Source organism: Ascaphus truei, chromosome 3 (genome assembly GCF_040206685.1).
Source record: "Ascaphus truei isolate aAscTru1 chromosome 3, aAscTru1.hap1, whole genome shotgun sequence".
Classification (NCBI taxonomy): Eukaryota; Metazoa; Chordata; class Amphibia; order Anura; family Ascaphidae; genus Ascaphus; species Ascaphus truei.
The window spans coordinates 353966103-353978190 of NC_134485.1; the positions used below are offsets into that span (position 1 = coordinate 353966103).

At 38.7% G+C, this 12088-nt stretch overlaps 1 long non-coding RNA gene across 1 annotated transcript in view; it reads right to left on the minus strand.

Annotated features, from left to right (window-relative positions):
- LOC142490128 (uncharacterized) overlaps window positions 1-4016 on the minus strand; it is a 30786-nt gene extending 26770 nt beyond the window's left edge. The window contains exon 1 of the long non-coding RNA XR_012799988.1: window positions 3587-4016. This is a non-coding gene — a long non-coding RNA (uncharacterized LOC142490128). The remainder of the gene's footprint in view (window positions 1-3586) is intronic.
- Between the last annotated feature and the right edge of the window lie 8072 nt (window positions 4017-12088).

Below are 12088 nucleotides of genomic sequence, written 5' to 3' on the forward strand. Positions count from 1 at the left end.
ATCTCCTCCTGCTACAACGCGTCACCTGGACAACACGGTGGCATTTGGTGATGTCATGTGTTGTACGGGCCTCTTTTCCGCTCTCGCGTCATGCCGTTGCGTTGTCAGTCACATGGTAGCAGGAGTAGATGCCGGCATATACAGAGGCCCCGCGCTCTGCCCTGTCAATTGTAGTTTAAATATTGTGGTGGTTAATTTAACCACAACATTAAACTGTGATTACTGAAGTTGGGCTGGGGCAGAGTGTGGGGCCACTGTAAGTGTGAGGCTAGGTGCAGTCACACCAATGGCACTGCCATCAAGCCAGCCCTGCCTAAACTATTCCTAGTCGTGTGGCAGTTTCACAATGTGGCCAGCCCAGTAGAGCCTACCTGATGAAAGGCTATGTAGGCCTGAAACGTTGTTTTTTTGATGTTTGCCGGCTCCTTTTGAATTAAAAGGCAACCGATTTGTCACCATGAATATGCCTCCAGCGTTTATTACGCTGTGAGCCTGTAGTGTTTAGAATGCGGTACCCTTTTCTGTTTCTCCTGCTTGCTTATGAGTTGTGGTCACACTTTTAGGGAAACAATGACCTAATTACCTGTCTTCAAAATATTTATTGCTCTATTATAATATCTGCGATATTATCCCTTTATTGACCTGCAGCCCAGTAGAGGACACATCTTGCCGGTCTCTGGTATTAAGATGCTGACTCCTCTGACAATTTAGGCCAGATTCTTCTCCTTTCATCATTTATATATTAATTGTATATGAAAGACAAGTAGCATCAATCAGGATACAATGTGTACACACATAAAGAGCAAACTACAATTTAATACTAGAACTATATCAGCCTCAGCATTGAGAAACCGCAGCAGAAACTGTATATACATGTTATGGTTGGTTAATAACGGTAGAGATCCCAATGGGCCAGTGTCAACATTTACTAATGCAATATTTGTTAAAAAAAAAAAAAATACAGTCTGGTTCAGCAAAATAAATGTTCAATTGAAAACAATAGGATTTTGTCCAGTTCTGCAACAGTATAACACTAGGGAAACCTTAATATAGGGCCCACTATGTGTCATCGTTGTTTTATTTATCCAAAATGTGGACATTTGTGGGTAAATAAAATCCTCACCATATAATGAATTTACTGCATTTTTCACTATGGAGAATATTTTGAGCTGGGAGATAGAAAAGCAGGATTGGAGCCAAACATAATATGCATAATATATTTTTCTTGGACTGACTTCTTAAAACAAAAATGAAAATCTTAAGATATAACAAGTCATTCAATGTGATTATACTATCTAGTACAAACCTCCATTTCCACTTATTTGAAAAACATAATAATCATTTTTTTTTTTTTTTGTATAAACACTTTCTTTCTTGAAGGATAAACAGATTTAAATGTGTGTGTGCATTTTTCTATTTTTATAGACCCAATATTGGGAAGATATTATAGTTAGAACTGTAAGCATTAGAAAAAAGAAATCACTTGCTAACTGACTGACTATATGAAGAAGTATAAATGTAATACATTGTACTGTCCAACAGTCCAAAGTGCTGTATTCAATTGTAACAGGTTTAGGATATCTTGAAATCAGTAACAGAACTAATACTGTTTAATGGCTCTTAAGATAAAGTTTGTGCAAGGACTATTAATGACCGAAAATTCGCCTGTACAGTATTCCATGGGATACTTCCAGGGCAATGAAAGCCCCTATGGGGAGATCGTATAAAGAACATTCAAGATGTTACATTAACATGTATCGATGCTCTTTTTTGTTTGTTTGATATAAATCTCTTTTTCATGTATACCTGCGTGTGCAGCTCTCTGATTACATTTATGAACCAAGTACAAACACCTCCATCTAAAATAATCTACTGAACAGCTTTCTTTTCATCCCATATTATTTGGGATTTTTACAGCTTTGGTACATTGTACAGCTATTTTTTTGTTTTATTGGTTTACAAATCTACACTTCCATTTGGGTATTTACATTGATAAGAATTTCTGCAACACACCAGCAAACACCTTTGGGTCAAAAACAGCTTTGCTAAAGAGAAAATGCTCTTCATAGACCAGGTACAGCTTCAATACATTGAATAGCATTTTGATCAATGGCTAAAACAACATGTAAATAGCTAGTTCAGTGATCGCCTGTTTCCTTTTAAAGCCCGGCGCGGTGACACCTTCAATATGATTGTCATTTTCACATTTGATACCGAGAACACCTTATATCCAGCGCCATTTACCAAGTCACTAAAGACTGATGTGTAAAATATGCTATTGAGACATTTTGGGCTGGTGTTATATAGCATTGCAATTTCCCTGCCTCGAACCCTATAACCTGAGCAGATTGTCCCCTGGGAAGTGACGAGAGAGAAGGGTGAGAGAGGGGAAAGAGGGGAGAGAGAGGGGAAAGAGGGGAGAGGGAGAGAGGGGAGTGAGGGGAGAGAGAGATGGGAGAGGGAGGGGAGAGGAAGGGGAGAAGGAGGGGAGAGAAATGGGAGAGAGGGGAGGGAGGGGAGAGAAGGGAAAGAGAGGAGATAGGGGAGAGATATGTAGGGAGGGCAGTGCTGCCTCTACTGTTGTCAAGGAGGCAGTGACGTCATCCTTTTCTTAAATTAGCCCGTTGTCAGCCACTGGCAACTTTTCCCTCTGGCAGAGCGACCTGTCAATTACGTGACGTCACAATACGCCTGTTGTGACTGTAAACAGAGTTCTCTGTCTCCCTCAGTCTCCTCGCTCGCTCGCTCGCTCGGCTTGTCCCTTCCCCTCTCAGTCCCAGCCACCCCTCTCCTCTTGCACTAGCTCCGGCCGAGGCGCGACACAGCCTCTTCCTCCCTACTGAAACGGGCAATGTCACTACTCAGCTTGTCTTTTCTTTGTAACGCTAATACAAAGGGAGACTGCAACATGAAATCAATAAAAGGAAATTCATTCAGAAAGCACTGGGGGGTGACGTAATGTCCCCAGTAGCAGCACCTCCTCCAATGGTCTTGCAAGCAATGGGAAGACAAGTGGATGGTAACCCCTCCAGCGCCGGAGGGACCATCAACGCAATGCAAAGCAGCTTAAGGGTTTACAAATAATGGGATAAAACCATGCACGAAAATAATAATAATAATAATAAAGCATTATTGCTGCTACAACCATACAAACTACTGAGCCCTATGCTATGTGTGCGGTTGAATGAGCTTCAGGAGCCTTCATTTGCCCACTTTTAACCAGTGAATGCACTATCTATAGCCACCCTGGACTGAGGTGGAGGGGACAAGCCAGTGCACATCGGAGGTAAACAAGTGGACTTGTCATCAAATAAGTCAATGCTTCCAGCAGCCGGTTACCTTATTTTAAATAGTATACTGCGGCGAGAGCTAGCTGTGCAATCAAGAACCCATTACCAATCCAACGCTATCATGCATACACAACACACAATGCTATTTTCTAAGGCAAGCAAACATGCGGATGCACAGTATGCATTTTGCATGCATTTTTGGACATGCCTTAATGCATATGCTTTGTTGCATTTACAGCAGGTACACAGGAATAAACCTCACATACAAATAAAGGAAATATTTCAATGGCACTTACTGATATGTCAGTGAGAGGGGGAAGCCTTCAATGTACGCAAAAACCCAAGCTTCAAGAGGAGCATTAATAAAAAATAAAAAAAGCGAAGGGACAACAATTCTCCAGTGCCAAGATCCCATTACATTTCATCTGTTCACTCCACCACCACCTAAAATAAAGAAACGCTGGTGGGGTTTGTTTGTGTTTTTTGTGTGTGCAGTTTCAGCAAGCTTCTACGAAGTTGTCCTTTTGTTCCACTATTTATAGATTGCGTCAACATTGCGAAAAAGAAGAGGCGGAGCCGAGTCACCCGGGGAGAAAAGCCCAGCACACGACCTTAAGTACACAACACTGAAACCTCCACCCCGCTGAGGATCGCCAGATCAGATTAAATCACGTGCCTGGGGATAAGCAGCCCTGCCTGCCAGCCTGCCACAGAGGAGACAGAGGGAGCAGTAGCTGAGATAAAGCGCTCTGTGGTGGGGGTATACTGCCTCACCCCCCTCCCTCCTCTCTGTACGGCATGTTAGGGAAATGTAGGGGAGGAGAGGGGGTGTTAGGTGAAAGCGAAGTTACACGTTATATAGTGTGAGTCTCAATCATTTGACTGCAACATTGAAGTATTTTCCAGTCAGGCAGCATTTAAGACCCACCCCTCTTCCCGAAGTCTGTGTTATTGACATGTTTGCCCCAATCCTTATATATGAAAGCTGTGGCACATTTCAACTTAACTGTAGGGTCCATAGCCATAATTCATTTCGTGCCCTATTATTTGAGAAATACAAAATACCACCTTCCAGTTTTCAGTGGATAACATTTGTCCATTTACAGAAAGTGTATACATGCAACTTTTAAGGGGGTCACATTATGTAGGGATAATCTTTACAGGGATATATTGATTTGCCAACTCACACACAATTGCCTTGCTCCAGATCCCAGATTTTTGTCTACCTAGTAATAATTGTTATGATACTACTGACGACCACTACTTTTATTTCCAAATGTATACTTCAATTAAAAAAAAAAAAATCTATTTAAAAAATGGCCCACTTTCTCTTTCTCATATTAAAGTTTAAATACGTAAAACAGCGGTAATCTTTTATTTAAAAGGACTACTCTCATTCATGTAACCAGTGTCACTAGTTTTTGTTATGGTGTTTTATGTATTTTTCTTTACCAAAAGGGTTTTTTTTTTTTTAACATTGTGCCACGTGAGAATAATAGTCACTATAAGTATTTTTCTTCTGGTGCTCCTTCGTGCAAGATTAGAGTAACACACAACACAAACCACATTATACAACATTCCACAACATAATTTGCCTATATGAAAACATGAAGCGTTATCTTAACCAGTTTACTATATGAACTGCTCTGCAGGCACACCCAACATAACAGCTGAAAAATGCATGATAGTCAACGAGACTCTTCCAAAAGTGAATGGGTTAAGTAACCTGCTCTGCTGGTGTGTGTGTGTGTGTGTGTGTGTGTGTGTGTGTGTGTGTGTGTGTGTGTGTGTGTGTGTGTGTGTGTGTGTGTGTGTGTGTGTGTGTGTGTGTGTGTGTGTGTGTGTGTGTGTGTGTGTGTGTGTGTGTGTGTGTGTGTGTGTGTGTGTGTGTGTGTGTGTGTGTGTCTCTTTTCTCTCTCTCTCTCTCTCTCTCTCTCTCTCTCTCTCTCTCTCTCTCTCTCTCTCTCTCTCTCTCTCTATATATATGTATATATATTGTATGAAGGAGTTGGATTATAGCAAATTGCAAATACATAAAGCAAGAAAATCAACAATAACAAAAGACACAAGGCAGAGAGAAACACCCAGGAAAGCAAACGCAGTAGAAGCAAGTGAGATGCTAATCACACTTATTGCATGATGCAACAAGTTACATGACTTCTCTGTGCGTTACCATGAGGGCCAAAAGTGCTACTATTTTAGTATTGTTGTCTCCATTTGAAGACACTAGTCCTGATAGTGCATCCTCCCCCCCACCCCCACCCCCAAGTGTTGGTACAGATTTGAAACTTGTCTTGTATTAAAATAAAGGAAAGTTGGGAGTTTACCATGCTTGAATTGAAACCCTGCACTAAGCTGGCCAAGGGCCAGTTTTTAGTGAACTGGCAGCTAGATCTATTGCAAACAATTGCAAAAGGAGGGCTTCACCGCAAAGGAAAGTTACCTCATCCAAGTTCTAGTCACTACTTAGCTAAAACCTTTGTTGCATTTATGAGACTAAAAGAAAGCTATATATGAGTGGACTAATGAAACGAAGATTTGTGTGTGGGGATTGAATTGTGAACATATATACCAGCATTTTATTCATGAAAGCATTATGGATTTTACCCTAGGCCAAAGAAGTTTGTGTCAAGTGAATGAAATGTAAAAATGCATTTTGCAAGATTTGATGGAGGAGCTAGAGGGTAGAGTAATAAATAATAGATGCTCTAAATCACCTTCCAATATTTTGGAAGCAGTATTGGGGTCCCTTGCCAGAAACCCTTCATCTATTTATAAAGCACATGTTCATATAACTTAATATAAACTTGCATCACCTTTTTGGAAACTTTAGCAAAAGTTGCTTTATTTTGCACACATCTATTTCATAAGTAGCAGTAGTGCAACAATGGCACATATTGTGCCTCCACCACTATTTGTGGCTCGTATATGATCCTGATATTTTTTAAAACAAAGATCCAGGATGCAGCCTCTTAATGTATTTGTGCTTTGAGTTTGGAATCGAATTCCCTTAGTTTTAATGGATTTGTGGTGATAACTGTGACCAAACAAAGTGCATATCCATTAAATATGTCTATATGTAATTGGGACTGATTATGTGAAAAGTATGCAAGGAGCACATTTTAAATTAAATAAGAATGAGACTGAAAACATACATGGAACACTATGCAAGTAGTACTATAGATTAAATACTAAAAGGGGCTGCTACAATATTCATACTATATTTATTTTAGTATGCTCCTTTAAGCTGAAGTCACAGCTGAAATAAGAGTAAAATAAATAAAAGCAGAGGAGTGTACAGGCTACAAGCTGTACTATTTTAGCACTTGTTATACTCACTCAGCTTTCATAAATGACCTGGTGTACCCCGTAATGTGTATACGATGTCTGCGAGATGGGGCTATATTTCATGTTCCATAAAAGTGCACAGAAGCTACAACATGTAGTATATTTTGCAGAGTGTACCACTTTGTATTAGTTATTATTGGGAGTGGTTATGGGTAGTCAGGGGAGGCACAATGTTAGATAAACATCTATTTACATCATTTGCTTCGCTTTTATTAACCCCTTTCAAAACACAAGGCATGAGGCTGCCTTTTGCAACCCCACGTTGATCAGCAATGATTTAATATTCCATCCTTTGGAATGTGTCCTGTGAATTTGATGTAAGATAAGTTCACCTATAGCTTAGCCTGAAGGTTAAAATTATATTACCGAATGGTCTGACATAAATTGTATTAGATCTGACAGACTCAATAGTGTAGGTGAAACGCAATCACTTGTTGAATAACAATTGTTCAACAGGTAAGTGCCAATCAACACATAACCCACATAGTGACCCCCGCAGGGAGATATGCACCCTGCACTTTTTACAGCAAAGTCTTCATTGGTCAGGCTATAGAGGTCATCATATATAGTATGTCACCATGCAGTAGTGTCCTTTAAGTTGAAATGAAAGAATCCTTATACTGTATGTGCTTGAAGTCACAGCTGGAATAACTTACATAAATGACCCCGTGTCACCCATTGTGTCTATATGACGTCTTTGAGACGTTCCATAAAACTGTACACGCCTCTTTTGCTGTTTTAATGATCATGGTAGAATAAAAGAAAAACACTGTTGCTTGGGAAGGAGTTAGCATAATTGTCCTACCAGAAGCGCTAAATTACCGCTAAGGGGACAGCCAGGGCAATACCATCAAATGCTGGGGGGGGGGGGGGGGGGGGGGGGGGATACAATTAACAGTTTATCTGTGAAACTATTGACTTTGGTGCAGTGGACAAGAAGTATTTTCATTCTTAGCATTATAATTATTTTATAAGTATTCAATTATTTCCTTCACAGATGTAAAATTATAATCTCTTTTACTAAAAGGGCTGACATACGTTGCATTAGATCAGACACACTCAATACATGTGCCTTTTTGAAGACAGTTATTGTATATAAACACACACACACACACACACACACACACACACACACACACACACACACACACACACACACACACACACACACACACACATATTATTATATGTACTATTACACGGTCCCCAACAGAAAGGTGTACATAGGTGTCTCTGTTCAAATATACTGCCCAATGAGTGTGGACCCTGCAAATTTAATTTAATCCAGCATCTTTTTTCATCAATATTTTGCGAGATCGTGGAGCTCATCCAACAATAATAGTTTTTGAGGCATTTTCACCGAATTTGAATACGTAGACTTCTTACATAACCATATATATATATTATTTGGGAGCTGCCGAGTGCTGAGTACATCATAGAAAATCATTACCTGTTTCCTTGATTGAATCTGCATTAATTTGTAATGCATGAAGTCACTAAAAACCCCTATGTCTCCTGCAAACTGTCCTCCTCTTCTTCCGAAAACTTGATAAACTTTACCTTTTACATTTTTGTTTATTTTTGATCACCCCCCATGTAAATTGTATTTCCATTTTTGCCTGGTAAAAGCTACATTTCATATCTTAAAAAAGGCAAAATGTGTGATACTAGCTACTAGAATATTTCATTTCAAGACAGACAAAGTATCCCCATAAATGTGCACTGTCAAAGATAGCCTCCCCATATATTGATGACCGATAACTTTTAATATTACATGCTTTTAAAATGATGTACAAAAAAGATAAAGAAAATGACAAACACTTCAATTAAAATCAATCTGACTTGAGCTACTAGAGTAATACAATGATACTTATGCTCCATGTAAAAACTGTACAAATGTGACCATCTAAAAGTACTGTATATTTGACTGAAATCCAGAATCCTTCTGGGAAAGCTACACAAATACAGCATTATCAGGATAGCGTTAAGGACATCAAATTCTGAAAACGAAATCACTGGTTCCATTGTGGTCTTGTGCAGCTAGTGCTGAGTATGGATAAGTTGTATTTCAGCAGAAATTCATTGTGCATTGCATCAGACATCTGCATAATTCAAAGTTTCATTACTCATACTATACAAACATCTAGATACACCGAGCAACAAAAGCAAATTGTATGAAAGGATTAAACATGTTGTCTAAAGCTCATGTGCAGTCTAAGGAAGACAAGTATTATGTGATCAAAATAAAAATATAGATCATGTGAAATTGTACGGTATGGATATACATAGAAGAAAATAGTTATATTGTGTTTAGTTTTTTTTCAGTATTTTGACAGAAGTAGTTACTTTAGACACTGCAGACATACTGTTGTCTTGTATTTCATTTTTTGTATTTGATTCCATGTTGCTTAGCTTCTCTGTGAAATGCACTGTACAGTGGAACACCATTCATGGGTATTAGTGAGTACAATGCCCCCTCACATGTATAAATGCTTATATTGTCCAACAAGTTTTCTCTTCTCTGTCTGCTTGGCAAGAAAATATAATCTGCCATTTTAGAAACATAAAATCCTGGGAAAGTGGAGATAGGGGGCAGTGATGTTCCCTGTTAGGTCCATAACTAAATCCTGTTCACAGTTATTGTTTATAAATAAAACAACAACACAGATGATCAAAATGCCCTTTATTATAATGCACACCTATAATGCTTCTTGCTTAGTAATCAGTAATAATTTTTTTAGCATGTTGATTTGATATCTGGTTTATTTCAGATTTTCTTTCCTGTAGCTTTTTTTCTTAAAACTCTTTCCATAGCAATGAGTTTATACTAATATCACTTGTGTCACAACTTCAGATTGAAGAAGTAATATGTGCATAGCAGTCACAGCACAGCCGGCGTTTGGCTACATTCATACAGTATCTGGCTCTATTATTCAGGGAGCACACTCATTTTGGATATTTGGGTAACTATTTTACACTTAGCTACTGCAATGTCGGTAACACTGCATGTTAGTTTTAATCAGGCACACTTCCTACAGAGATTACAATACAACCATACACCTTTATGCAGTGTAGAGGACTGAGCAGAATCGCCCAGAGCTGTGAGCCCAGCTCTTGGGTCTCTGTGTGTTGGAAGAGCTACAGCTTGGTCTCATTAATACTCTGATGTGGCATCAGCAGACAGAGAGAAGGCTCAGCAGGGAACTGCATGTCATTCCCTCCCTGATCCATGCAGTGATTAAATGTACAGTATGTAGGATCCCCATGTCAGCACTGGGACTGACTGTATGCTCCACTCTGTGTTTGCAAGGTCAGCTTCTCTAAAACACAGGAAGTTTAGTGTCAACAAAACCATGTCGCTGCCAGAGGGACTAGCAACTCATTTGGATTCAAACAATGAAAGGGTTAAAACAACTGCAATCCAGTTGAGGCTGCTGAGCAGAATAGTCTACGAAGGAGACAGCCCTTGTCTTTGGCACTGTGCAAAAGTTTCCCCTTTGTGTGGTTTGCCTAAGTTATTGTTGATACAATATCAGCCGGTTATTAGTCTCCTTTCTGAAAACGAAATAGTAGAGAGATTAGTAATTTTGAGGCAATTCTTTCATCTGCAAGTCAAAATGAGAAGCGATGTGACTGCAGTAATATGGCTACATATTACTACACACACACATACAGTACTTTATTGAAACAGTGCTGTCATACTATCATATAGTGTAGGAAAATATATTAAAACTATATACATTTCTAATCACGGGAATAGGGTAGTGATAGTAATTGAGCTGGTTGGATTTTCCATTTGCAGATCTCCCTGTGTGTGAGGGAGGAGTCAGACTGAAACCCTCGCTGTCTCTGCCAAGTATGAGCGCAGGACCTCAACAACAGCGCACTGAAACCCACAATGTGAGACCAAAACATGAGCTATTCTAGCTACTGAAACATCTAATCCACAAAGAAGGGCTCAGATAGCCAAGGGGATTCTTCTTTCTTTTTGATAGAAGGGAAACAGGAGCGAACTAAATGCAACATATATATACACATTAGACAGGACTGCAACCCTGCTTTTCACCATTATCACCCAATATATATATATATATATATATATACACACACACACACACACACACACACACACACACACACACACACACACACACACACACACACACACACACACACACACACACACACACACACACACACACACACACACGTTCTTCAGTATTAGGTGATACCTTTTTTATTTGGACTATCAATGTATGTCATAGGACTATCTATCTATCTATCTATCTATCTATCTATCTATCTATCTATCTATCTATCTATCTATCTATCTATCTATCTATCTATCTATCTATCTATCTATCTATCTTTCCATCTATCATTATTTTATACACATGTAGTGGACATAAACATGATATATTTGATGTTTATTTTACTTCTACATATGTATATATTCCTTCGGGGAATGACTGTTTTTGGGGGTTTGTTTTAATTACATTATACTGTTGCATTAACATGTTGTAGTTACTTCCTTAATTATTTTGCTCTAATCACCTGAATAGTGGCAGTTTTCAATTGAATGGCGCTGACCGTTTTCATAAAATCATAATTTTCCTTTCCCATGCGAATTATGTCAATCGTAGCAAAAACATTTTGTATATGTTGCATCTAATAACTGATGGTAAAAATGCAAATTTCCAGTGTTACTGGGTTCCGTTTAGGCTTCAAAATGAGTGAGGAATTAAAAAGCAGAAACAAATTTGGGTAAATAATGCTAGTAAAGACGTTATTAAACCTAAACCTATCAGCTGTACAAATAAACATGTAATGGTGTTTAAAAAAAAAGTGTTTTTCTCTCGCACCATTGGGATGTATATGAGAAATGATTAGATACTGTTCATTTGATCAATGGATTCCCATTACTCACCTGAACCGGTGGATCTGTAGTGTTATGTGATCCAGCAACAAGTGAGTATTTTATGTTGGGAAATAAATGCTATGACACCGTGCAGATGGTTGGATCTGATAATGTCTGCAGGACGTCACTGACACATCATAACTAATAATTAGCAGGAACAACCCGGCATACTTTGCCAGGTTATATGCACATCAAAATATTGTACGTGCACAAATCTTATTTTTATTAGACGGGATAAATGATCAAAGTTACTCTGCAAAACAGCGTTGGGATTGAGATTCGGTTATATTTTATAATTGTCAAATTCATGCTATTACGGAATTTTGCTCCTGTTTTAATAGGGGGGAGGGGAAGACAAATTGAAAGTTTTCATTCTTATTTCATATTTATTTAAGGGATCATTTGGAGATCCGCGAAACTGTAGTTTTTGGTTTGCAATGGACTGAATCTTCTTATGTGTATCTTAAATAAGTGCTATTGCTAGTAAAGTAACATAGATATCTCCTATATTTAGAAATACTGCATGACAATC